Below are 13,461 nucleotides of genomic sequence, written 5' to 3' on the forward strand. Positions count from 1 at the left end.
AGTTAGACTATTGTGGAGATACAATTGATCAGTCGAGTTAAGGAACAAGCAGAGAAATACCAAGGTCTTATAAGTCTCCACTGGAATTATTGATTGTTAGCATGATGAGCTCTACACCATAAACACCAACAGAGGATCCTGAAGTGGAAATGCTTAGTAAAACATTAGCTTTGGTCACCAATAGAATTGTGGGGAAGAGAACAGGAATAAAAGAAACAAAAGAAATTCTAGAAAATATGACAGTGAATATGGAAATTTTAATGAACATTTAGATCAGAGATGATAATCCATAGAAGAAAGTAGTAAAAGTCTTAGAAGAATTTGATAGTCATTTTAAGACTATGATTCACATAGCTATAGTCAAAGCACAAGCTAAGCATGATGCCAACATGTTTAGAAAATTATATTAGAACATTTAAAATGGCTTAGATAACTTAGATACTTACATTAGGTAACTGCAAAGATGTGTACATGAAGGAAAAGAATTGTATGAGAAATGTGCACTAGAACATGAATATATGAATAGTTTCACAACATAGATCAAAGGAAAAGAAGATGAGTTGAAGAAAGTAATGAATGAGTTGAAGAATGAAGATGCTCAAGTGATTCACTTGGAGAAAAAGATTAGCAATATTCATGATGAAATGAGACTGTTAACCCTAGGCTAGCAAAAGTCAATTTTTCATTTTGGGATACATGTTATGGTATGAAGGTTAACAAAACAAAATATATGATATAAAGGACAAATGTTTAGTTGTAAAGTTTGCAATACATTTGTGATGATTATGTTATTGTTATGTGATGTAAATTTGATTTTTAGAGTAGTAAGAGGTAGTTTATGTGAAGATTGTATAGTGAGCTACAAAGGTCAAATCAAATATTGAAGATATCAAGATTGGAAAGAGGTTTTTGTATCTATACCTTTTGTGTACTAAATATCATTATATATAGCATATTTGAGAAATGGACTCATCTTGTATACGTTGTATAATTGTAATAACATCTCCTAATAGGGTTGAGGCTTCTAACAAGGCCTAGTCCTCTAATAAGGGTCAAGATAATATACAGATGTAATAGACTACTAATAGGGTCAATATCTTTCACAAGATACTTTGATTAGTGGATCATTTTGTGGGTACCATCCCCATTGAGGTTTTCCCTTAACCAAGTTTTCCCTAGTTAACAAATAAAGGTGTTATGAGTTGCATTTTTTATTGTTATGTTTACTTTTCAGTTTATTCACATGTGCATATTTTAAGGCTATAAAAGATATCCATAGTTGGGAAAAATTTTGTGAAATAATGATTCACCCCCCTCCCCCCCTTATTTCTAAGTAAAATAAAGTTGAGATTTCAACTCATCAAACACTACAAAAGACTCATCAACTACGTTAGTTTGGTTAGTATAGTCATGTACAACATCTATTCCAACTTTTTGAGATGCGATAGAAAGAGAATCCCATTCATATTCATTTGAGTCATAACTTTGATTATGAGCTATAACACTACTATATTTGGGCCCAAATTGTGATGGCAAGCCATCACAATTGTGATGATCACTTGTCGCTTGAGTGACAGTACAAGAAATTGGCCCTCTTTGAATGAGTGTCAGAATTTTGTTATTGTAAATTGCAATGGCAAGGGTGTCGATCACAATGGTGATGGAAAAAGCCCTCACAATTTGGAAAAATAGGGCAAAGACTTCCTCTTCACCCCATCATATGTTTGATGGTTTATCATGGCAACTATGTTGACATAGATTTTTACACAACTATTATAGTTCTAATTGCATTATTGCAAGCCCAACAAACATCTTCTAGAAGGTATGTCATAATAGTAATGATGTTCAACGGTGTTCAATGACAACACCATTCAAGAAACCACCATTCATGGGTGGTGTCTATTGCAATTGTGATGACATGTGAAAATAATGTTGTTTGAACGATAACTACCCATCTGATAGGTCGTCACAATTGTGACAGATTGTTGCATTATCAAAAAAAATTTAAGATGGTCATATATTTATAATGAGTTGTAGAATGAGCTATTTGAAACCTAAGATAACTTTCATCTATGTGAGATAGTATTAGGAATTACAACCATGAAGTCATTAGGGAACGAATTTGACAAGAATAAATAGAACTTATGGGACACAAAGAAAATTAGAAATCTAACTCAATAAGGGAAAAAATAAATCATAATGAGATTGAATAAGAAATGCAGCCAATAACATACTTATGAAATATCATGGCTCTAAAATTAGAATTAAAACTAGATAAATTTTGAGTGGAAACACTACAATATATCAGATAAAATCTCTAATTATTGTGCCAAGATTATATGTCAATATCTAAGAGAACAACTATGATGAAACAAGATACTAAGTAACATAATTAATAAAATGCGTGAATTGTATAAGGGTGTTTGTAATTTTGAATCTAAAATCAACAATTGCACCATAAAAAGTACAAAGCACATGGTATAGGAAAAAAAATAAAGAGATCCCAAAGGAGGACATTAAAATCATATAAAAATAGGAAGAGATACTCCATTATATCCAATTGATAAAATTCATGCTTGTTGATTTGAATATCAATTATCAGTCTTACATAGGTAATATCATCAATATTAGCCATGCAAGCTCCAAATTTGTGATCTAAGTGAAATATCAATTAGCAAGAAGTCTCCTTTAATAGAATTTAAAGAAATTGGTCCAAAATCTTAAAGAATAAGATAAGGGATACTATAGGCAAGCAATAGGGCTCCTCTTCAAAAAAAATCTAAAGATCAATTTTACATTGATCACTCCTTATCAACAATACATCCAATTAGAGTTGTTTCCTTGTTTTAGGGTGCCATAAATACCTTCATTCAACAATGGGAATTGTTGTTAGTTAATTATAGTCCAACAAGGATAGGAACATGGTTGGCTGAAATTTTTTCAAGCATTTGTTCAATGCTTTGATAGAAATGATTTCAATATGATGAAATGTGCTCCTAATACATTATCAAAGATCAATGAAGATATACAAGAGGGGCTAGATGTTGATGTACTAGGATTTCAATAGTGACCTATCAATATTTTTTTGCCTAGATTATTTTAGTTTTTTTAGTCACCATATGTTTCTCTCAAGAAATTGGCACTTAGCTCTATGAACTAGTATATTGAGCTTATGCCTAAAATATTGCTATTATCTATGGATAACTATCTTCAGGTCCTATTTAATCTTTCTCATGATATGGATATTGAAGTGAGGGAATTGGCATGTGTTGCATTGGTTCAGCTCTTTAAGGCCTAGCTTAATTTCCTGTAGCCCCAGATGAGAAATGTAATTGTATATATGTTGCAAGAAAATTATGATGCTAATGAAGAAGTGGCTCTCGAGTCATGTGAATTTTGGTCTACATTTTGTGAAGCTCATCTTCATCCATAAATATTGAGGGAGTTTCTACCGCACTTGATTGTGGCTCTATTGTCAAACATAGTGTATGCAAATAATGATGAGGCACTTGTTAATGCAAAGGCTGATGATTTTTTTGACAAGGGTCAAGATTTAAAATCTAGATTTTTTTATTAATAAGTACAAGGGGCATATGGAACTTATGATGGAGAAGAGGAAGAGGATATCATCAATTCATGGAATTTGAGAAAATGTAGAGCTACGAAACTTGATGGTTTCTTTTCTTGTGCCTCTTCTTGATGATAGGTATCCTTTGGAGTGAAGCATCACATGTTGGACTCTTTCTTAGTATAATAAATGGATTATTCAGGTCATAGGTCATCTAGAAGGACATGAATAGTTTGTTAAGGTACTTACTGTTATTCTTAGATGAATCTTAAACAACAAGAAGAGAGTTTAGAAGGTTCCTTTCTCTTCCTTTGGTACCCTTGAAGAGGAGGCAACAAGAGAGTTGGCACCACATCTAGATCTTATTTTATAAAACCTTTTGTATGCCTTTTTTAAATACCAAAGGCCAAATATTTATATTGTATATGATGTGATTGGTACACTTGAAGATGTTGTGAGTGGAGGGGAATCAATCGGGAACAATATCTTGATATTTTGATACCTCCACTAATTGCCAAATGGAAATAATACTCAAATTTAGATAGGGATCTTTTTCCTTTACTTGAATGTTTCACAACAATAGCATAGGAATTTTGTCTTAGGTTTACTCATTATGTTGAACCTATATTTGCAAGATTTATCAACCTAATATGAATCAAAAAATTGAAAAGGTTTATCTTATAAAGGTAGGTGATCCATATGATAAGGAGTTTATTTGTTTCTCATTGCACTTGCTCTCCAAGCTTGTTGAAGCCCTTAGAAGTGGAATTGAAAGTATGGTTACAAGGATTAATTTTAGAAATATTATTTTACAATCTTGTAGAGATGAGGCTACTAATGTTCATCAAAGTGTCATTGTACTACTTGATAACTTTGTAAAAGTTTGTGTAGTATATTTGTAACCAAATTTGGATGATTTCCTAAATGCTGCCACAAAATTGCAACTAGTAGAAGTGAAGAAAATTGTTTCTATTGTATTTATCATTACATTAGGCCTCATGTTTTTTCATTTTTTATATTTCTCTAGGTATCAATCTTGAATCACAAGACAAACCTTTATCATTTTTTACTTAAACATTTTTTTGTTTATTTTGAAATTATGTACATAACAATGGCACAAGGATTGTTTGACAAAAATAATGTGTGATACATTTGCAATAGTAAAATCACTAAAGCAGTTAAATCTTATTTGAATCTTACAATGTAAAGTTTTGATGGTCATCATTGTAGTAGAAGTTCAACAATTCATTCAAATTTAACCAAATAACTGGCTATGTATCCAATGCCAAAGCTTGGACCCTATGAATACCAAACAAGTCACTAAATGAGTGATAATTTTTTATAAATCAATCAAAGGAAAATTATGAGTAAATTGATGTAAATAGTAGGAAAATTGATGAGGTGAGAGAAATTAGTTCTAGCTACATGTAAACTGCATGGATCTTGAAGAAATTAAATCCATTCTATATATCCTAAACTAGAAGGGCCATATACAATGTAAACAAGAACATTCTATATCACTAGAAAAATAAGACCATTTATATATTTTCTTATTAAAAATTCATAATTTTTTTTTGAGCATTTTGAAATTTATTATGTGAGTTTTTCCTTTTAGAAATATTTGAATCAAATTCTATAATTCATAGTCATCATGAGTTATGGAATGAAATTCTATGATTTAATGTCATTGTTGGAAATATAAGTGGAGTAACTAAGAGGGGAGGGGTGAATCAGTTGCCACTAAAATAAATCCCCGATCCCTTAGATGCCAGAACAAAACATAAACACTACTAAAAATATGGTTGCTCTATAAACATATAGGAACTCAGTTAAGACTAATAATATGTTGTAACTTGATAACCATTGAAATAACAACTATAACTCGACAAATGCTTAACATGAAAATATTAAGATATTTTCTATGATTAAACTTAATTAATTTAGTTTCATACACATGAATTAAATATCATGAACACAAGTGACACCGAGATTTAATGTGGAAACCCAATTTGGGAAAAACCACCAATTGCAACTAGTTACTAATTTTCACTCTTTTGAAGTGAGCATTATTAGGTGCCAACCTATTAAAGGTTACAAAACACATTGTTTGGTGTGATCCTATTAGAGGATTCAATCACCTTGTTAGGAGTGGCCTTGTTAGAGGATTTGGAAAATAGTTGTTAAGCCAACTTTGTTAAGAGATTCGATACATTGCAACAGTGGTTAGAGAGTAACAGTTATATGACTTGATTACTGATGCAGCTATATATTTTATTTTAGATCACAATTCTAGCTCGAATACTTGATCTTTCCTAATTAGATTAATCTTTTCTATCCAACAAGGATATTCTTCTTATCCTTCTAATTAGCTTCATCTAAGCATCTTCTTATCTTCCACACATTCTTACATTCAATCCTCAACTTGACCTTATATCATATCCATTGTCAAGTTGGCTTGAATATAACTTAGAATAATTAATATTCATCTTCTTAATCAGCTAGAACCAATGAACAAATCCATTGAAATCAATATGCCAAAATAAGAAAATCTTTCATTAGTTGACCCTACTTAGTAGACACTAACTCAAAAAAGATTTTATTATGTTAACCAAGTGAATTTGGTTAAAACTACATCTTTACAAAGTCCTTTTGGTAACTAAGTGAGATTGGTTAACACTGGTTCCATCCAACTTTCCTTTGTTACCCAAGTGAACTCAATTAACACTCAACTTCTACAAACTTCTCTTCGATGCCTAAGTTAACTTGGGAGATGCTACCTTCTGAACTTAGCAAACACTAGAATGCTTGGTAGACATAAGGAACCATCTTCATTACTTGAGTGATCTTGACATACACTAACTAGTAAAGATATGAAATTTTGTGTAACATCAAAGACAATACATAATTAACCAATTATTTTCAGCAATCTCCCTCTTTGGCATTGATGACAACAAATGTCATAATACAATAAATTTTAGAGAAAAATAAAGGAAAATATCCTTAGTTTCATTATGATTCTCATCCATGAGAACTCCCAATATTAGTGTGAATTCCCTATGCCTTTAGTTTCACACTCTGTTAACAAACTCTATCATTAACATCTCCTTCTAATAGAAAGACACTCCCTCTTTGATATCAACTCTGAATATTTTAGACCAAGTTATTCCTCTCTACAAACTCTCCCTCTTTATAAAATTTCTTTGAATATGACAACAACCTCTACCTCTTTGACATCTTATGCCAAAGAAAATATTTAGTGAATATCAATGTATCTCATGAACTAATTTATATACAATCTACCCTTTTCAATACTGTATCAACTGATTGATCTTCAACATGCTCCAATTGATGCATCACTAAGCTTCATTTAGTGAGCTTCAAATATGGAAATAACCCCTAACTTACCTCTTAGATACAAGAATTCATCCTTAGCTAATGGTTTAGTGAATATGTTTGCAATTTTTTCTTTTGTATTAACATATTCCAATCTTACCTCTTTATCTTGCACCTATTCTCTTAGAAAATGATATTTTATTGTAGTGTGCTTGGTCTTGGTATGCATCACAAGATTCTTTGATATATTAATTGCATGAGTATTATCTTAGAAGATAACCACTAGGTCCTTGATTTGTACCTTCATACTTGCCAATAGTTTCTTGAACCAAATAGCATTGAAATGATTAACTATTATTGCAACATACTTTACCTCTGTTGTAGACTAAGAAATGCAATTCTTCTTCTTACTTGTCCAAGAGAGTAGTCTTTTACCAAGAAAGAACGTTCCACCACCAGTGCTCTTCCTGTCATCAACACTTCCTAACCAATTAACATCTATGAAGGCCTTTAAATCCAAATTGCCTCCTTTCTTGTACCATAATCCATAGTCTTTATTACACTTTAGATACCTCATGATTCTCTTGATTTCTATCATATAATTTTCTTTAGAATTTGTTGAAAATCTTGTCACCATACCAATTGCTAATCCAATATTAGGCCTTGCATGCACTACATATTACAATTTTCCAATCATTGATCTATATATGGTCTAATCTACCTCTTTGGAATCATCATTCTTAAAAAGCTTATGTCCAATAGACATAGGTGTTCCAACTAGCCTTGAATCTTCCATTCCAAACTTCTATAGTATCTCCTTGATATACTTGGATTGAGTAATGTAGATACCATCTTTCTTCTGCTTGATCTGTAGTCCAACAAAGAATTTTATCTCTCCAAACATGGACATCTCAAATTCTTTACTAATCTCTAGTTCTAAAAATGCTTTACACAAGTCATCATTTCTAGTAAATAATGTGTCATCCACAAAGATTCCTTCCAACACAATCTTCTTTTCTAGTCCTTCTTTGATGTATAAGCTGATGTTATCATTTGTTCTTTGAAAACCAATCTTTATCAAGTAGTTATGTAGTCTTTCATAGCAAGCTCTTGGAGCTTGCTAGAGACCATACAATACTTTGTGTAGTTTACAAACCATATCCATTTTTCTAGGATCTACAAAACCTTCATGTTGTTCTATGTAAACTTCCTCTTCAAGAATTCCATTCTAGCTAGAGTGCAGATTTCACATCCATTTGATAAACTTTAAATCTTTTATGTGAAACATAAGTAAGTAAAGTCCCAATACCTTTTAATCTTGTAGTAGGAGTAAAATTCTCACTATAATCAATAACTTCTTCTTGAGAATAAACTTTACATACTAACCTTGCTTTGTTTCTAGGAACTTCTCCATCTTCATTCAACTTATTTCTAAAATTCCCCTTTGTGCCAATTACATTTTTATCCTTGGATCTAGGAACAAGAGTCCAAGTCTTATTCCTTTCCATCTATTCTATCTCTTCATTCATTTCTTTAATCTATCTTTCATTATCCAAAGCATCCTTAACTGATCCAAGTTCAAATTCAATAAGCAAACATGTACCTTTCATTTTATTGTCATTGTTCCATCTGACTTATTTCCAATGATCTAATTAGGTGCATGGTGCCTTCTGACATATCTTTCTAAAATAGGTACTTTAGATTTAGAACTTGTTCCACTAGCCTCACCATGATCTTCTATATCAAGCTCGAGTCCCATTGTCTATGACTTGGGTCCTTTAGACTTGGTTTTCTCTGGCTACAACTTGGTAGCTTTTGACTATGACTCAGGTCCTTCAAACTATGACTTAGGTTGCACTAGATGCAATTCAGTGGCTTCTAGAGATTTTGGGGACTTGAGAGGTGAATTCTATTGACTTCCAATTAAATTTGGAAATATATTAGTTTCATAGTAGATAAACTTTCTATAATCCTCCGGTTCTATATTGCTCTCTTCTTCACCTTTTTCTACAAACTTGTCAATTCTCACATGTGCACTTTCTATGATCTTATGAGTGGATAAATTCAAATATTTATATGCTTTACTTTTGTATGAATATCCTAGGAATATTCCTTCATCACTTTTGACATCAAATTTACCTTTCCTATATTCCTTCAAGATATAACATTTTTTACCAAATACTTTCAAGTAACTTATATTAGGTTTGTAGCCATACCATAGTTCATAAGGAGTTTTATTTGAGTCTTTCTTTAGCTATAATCTATTCAAGGTATGCACTATAGTAATGATTACTTTCTTGTAGTATTTGATTGCAACACTATTTGATTGCAACACTATTTTCTTTCTTTAGCTATACCATTCTGTTGTGGTGTCCTAGGGGATGATACTTGTCTTTTAATTCCTCTTTTAGTGTAGAATTTATTGAATTCATTAGAAATGAATTCACCACCTCTATCTGATCTGAAACACTTCAGCTTCTTTCTAGTTTCTTTCTCTACTCTTGCCAAATACCACTTAAACTTTTGAAATGCTTGACTTATCTTTTAGATATATTACAATCATTATTCTAGAATAATCATCAATAAAAATAATAAAGTAATTATCTTCACTATAGCTCTCAATTCCAATAGGTGCACATAAGTCTATATGAACCAGCTCCAAGACCTCTTTAGAATGATAGTTTTTCTTTTGAAACTTGTCTTGCCCATCTTACCAGTTTGAAATTTTTTGCATAGTCCCATATCAGGTTTCCTCAAACTAGGAATACCTCTCACTCTTTTTTTTTTCTTACCTTGATTAGGTTATCAAAGTTCACATGACATAACCTTTTATGCCATAACTAGCTTTTTTCTACTTGAGAAATGAAACATGAACTTTCACTGAGATCTAGGTAGAATAAGTTACCTTTTGTAAATGGTTACCAGACCCAACTAGATCCCCTTTTCCATTTAGTATATTGGCCTTCCCATTCATGAATTCTACCTTGTATCCAATGTTATTCAATTGTGCCACACTTAGTAGATTATGTTTTAGTCCTTTAACCCAACAAGCATTATCACATTTGGCTCATTATTTCCAAATCTCACACTTCTACTATCATAGTGTTCCATATGCTCAAAATTTGTTTTGTCACTATTCATATGATGTGAATAACCACTATTAATAATCCATGTATCATTTTTGCTAACATGAGAAATAAGTGTCATTTTATCTTTCTCGTCATCAAATTCATCTTTTACAACAATATAGACCATCTCATCATCATCACTACTATCTAAATCCTTAGCCATAAAATAAGACTTCTTACCTTTGTCTTTTTAGTCCTTGAAGTTCTTGAAATCCTTCTTTCCTTTGAACTTGTTATGTCTCTTTTCATCTTTTTCTTCTCTTTTTGGACACCTTATAGCAATGTGAACATCTTCTTCATAAGAAAATTAAATTAAATGAGTTTTACCTTTATGCATTCCTTTGCCTTTGGGATACATTCTTACAAGTAATGATTCAATTGTTTCAAGATCACTATCAAAACTATCTTCTTCTTAACTTCTATATTGTTTTCCTTTTGACCTTTTAGCTTCAAATGTAGACTCAAGATTGCTAGAACTTGGAACATAATTATCATAGTCATCTACCTCAAATATTGTCAATCTTCCAACTACTACATCCAATGTTATATCATTCTTTGGATTGCTTCTAATTTCTTGAATTTTGGATACTCTAATTGCATATATAGGAAGAAGTGTTCTAAGAAACTTACTTACCACTATCTCATCTTCAATCTTTCCTCCTAAAGTTTTTGATTGCACAAACATTGGCTTTGATTCTATCATTATACTTTTCAATTTCCTCATATTCTCTCATTTTTATTTGATCAAATTGTCCTCTAAGATTTTCATCTTTAGACATTCTTACATTATCATCTCCTCTATATATGGATTTTTACTTGATCCACATCTCATAATCACTTTCATAGTCTTTGACTTCATCAAATTTGACATAGTTGAGAGATGAAGCAATACCAATCATCATAATGTTATGAATTAGATTCTTCTCTACAATTTCTTCAACATTCATCGTTCCAATAGGTGTTGTACATTTGGTGTCCAATTACTATAGGCCTAAATCTCCAATGGTTTCCAAATGTAGTCTCATGAGTTATTGACATGCCTTGAAGTTATCTATGTTTAGCTTAGGAATCTGCCTTCTATAAGATACCCTGATCTTTACCTTAGGTCCTTAAAACCTTTTCTATAAGCACCAAAAGCACTGATACCAATTTTTGGAAATATAAGAGGAGTAATTGAGAGTGGAGGGTGAATCAGGTACCACTGAAATAAATTTAATATCCCTTAAATTTCATCACAAAACATAAACACTACTAAAAGTATTGTTTCTTGGTAAACATACACGAACTCGGTTAATATTGGTAATGTACTATAACTCGGTAACCACTAAAATACAACTATAACTCAAAAAATGCTCAACATACAAATTTTAAGATATTTTCTATGATTAACCTTAATTAATTTAGTTTCATACACATGAAAGAAATAGCATGAACACAAGTGACACCAAGATTTAATGTGGAAACTTAATTTGTGAAAAACCACTAATTACAAATAGTTATTGATTTTCACTCTTATGAAGTGAGCCCTATTAGGAGCTAACCTTATTATAGGTTACAAAACACATTTTTAGGTGTGACACTATTAAAATATTTAATCACCATATTAGGAGTGGCCTTGTTAGGGGTCTTTTGACACTTCAATCTAGAAATGCCACATTGTTAGAGGATTTGGAAAATAGATGTTAAGCCAAGTCTATTAAGAGATTTGATATACTACTACAATGGTTAGAGAGTAACAATGATATGACTTGATTGTTGATGCAACTATATTGTTGATTTCATATCTCAATTCTAGATCAAATACTTGATCCTTCTCGATCAAATTAATCTTTGCCACTCAACAAGGATATTCTTCTTATCCTTCCAATTCACTTCCTCTAAGCATCTTCATATCTTCCACATATTCTCACATTCAATCCTCAATTTGACCTTACATTTATATCATATTCATTGTCAAGTTGGATTGAATACAACTTAGAATAATTAATATTCATCTCCTTAGTCAGCTAGAACCAATAAAAAAATCCATTAAACTCAATATGCCAAAACAAGAAAATCCTTTGTTAGCCAACCCCACTTGATAAACACTAACTCGAAAAAGATTTTCCTATGTTAATCAAGTGACTCAGTTAACATTGCATCTTTATGAAGTTCCTTTGGTAATTGAGTGAGCTCGATTAATACTAGTTCCATCAAACTTTTCTTTGTTACCCAAGTGAACTTTGTAATTACTCAACTTCTATGAACTTCTTACACCCGAGTGAACTTAGTAGACACTGCCTTTTGTGTTAGAATTCTTTAGATTAACTAAGTGGGGGGTGAATCGGTTATCCAAGGTCTAGGTGTACAAATAAAATTTTTCATAGCTTAGTGAACCCATATCCATAAAAACATTTTCATCATGCATGCATCCATTAGATTATGCAATCACTTAAACTTGTAGGTTACTGTCAAATCAACTTTGTAGAAATCTAAACATGAAACATAATAGATTCAATAACATAATTGACAAAATGATTTAATATAGAAACCCAATTTGGAAAAAATCCACCAATAACATGCTACCCATTCTCACTCTTATGAAGTGATGCCCTGTGAAAGGCCAACCCTGTTAAAGGTTACAATGCACACTATTAAATGTAACTTAGTTAAAGAATTTCAATCACCCTATTAGGAGTAAGCCTTGTTAGAGGACTTGAGATCATTCACTTGGAATGTCACCCAATTAAAGGATTTACAAATAATTGTTAGGTCAACCTTAATCCAAAGGATTTAACCTAGACTGATATAATAATTAGAAAGTAATAGTAAGGCTTGATCTAATAATAATTTACAACACACTTGCAGATTATAGATCTCTATTTTAGTCCTCCATTCTACTTGGCTTTCACATGCTTCAGCTTGGATAGCTTGTTCACCCTTTAAGCATGCATACCCTTAAGTCTTCTTTCATTTCTTTCCAATGTAGTCTCTTCTCTTAGGTCATTGAATAAAATAATACCCTAGAATCCTTGTCTTTCTTAGGTTCTCACACATAATAACCCTTGCTTCTGACTAGCCATCCCTATAAATAGGGAATTAAGATATTTTTTCATTAATTCTCCATTGTCTAATTTAGGGTTAGGACAAATTAGGTAGGATTCAATGAATCTACTCCTTATTTCATTTCATTTCCTTCTAGAAACTTCTCCTTCTATGCCTCAAAATGGTTCATCATGAATTTTGTGCCACCATCTCATCAATCTTATCTTCCATGTGGTTCACACAATCCAAAAAATCAAACGTGTAAGCTCATATTCACTAAATTCTCAATCTTTCTCATAATGTTGACACTTGGCATAAACTAACTTTTGATGATCAACACATATTGCATTTATTGGCATTGTCTATCAAATCACTTGGCACAAACTAAAGTTTACTGGTGCTTGACAT

General features: G+C 31.6%; 1 pseudogene; it reads left to right on the plus strand.

Moving 5' to 3' along the window:
• The window catches only part of LOC149539040 (transportin-1 pseudogene), a 125,274-nt pseudogene that overhangs the window by 77,081 nt on the left and 34,732 nt on the right, over nt 1-13,461 (plus strand).

This window comes from Cupressus sempervirens, chromosome 9, assembly GCF_028749045.1.
Source record: "Cupressus sempervirens isolate cs-2001-9-10 chromosome 9, ASM2874904v1, whole genome shotgun sequence".
In the NCBI taxonomy this organism is placed as follows: domain Eukaryota; kingdom Viridiplantae; phylum Streptophyta; class Pinopsida; order Cupressales; family Cupressaceae; genus Cupressus; species Cupressus sempervirens.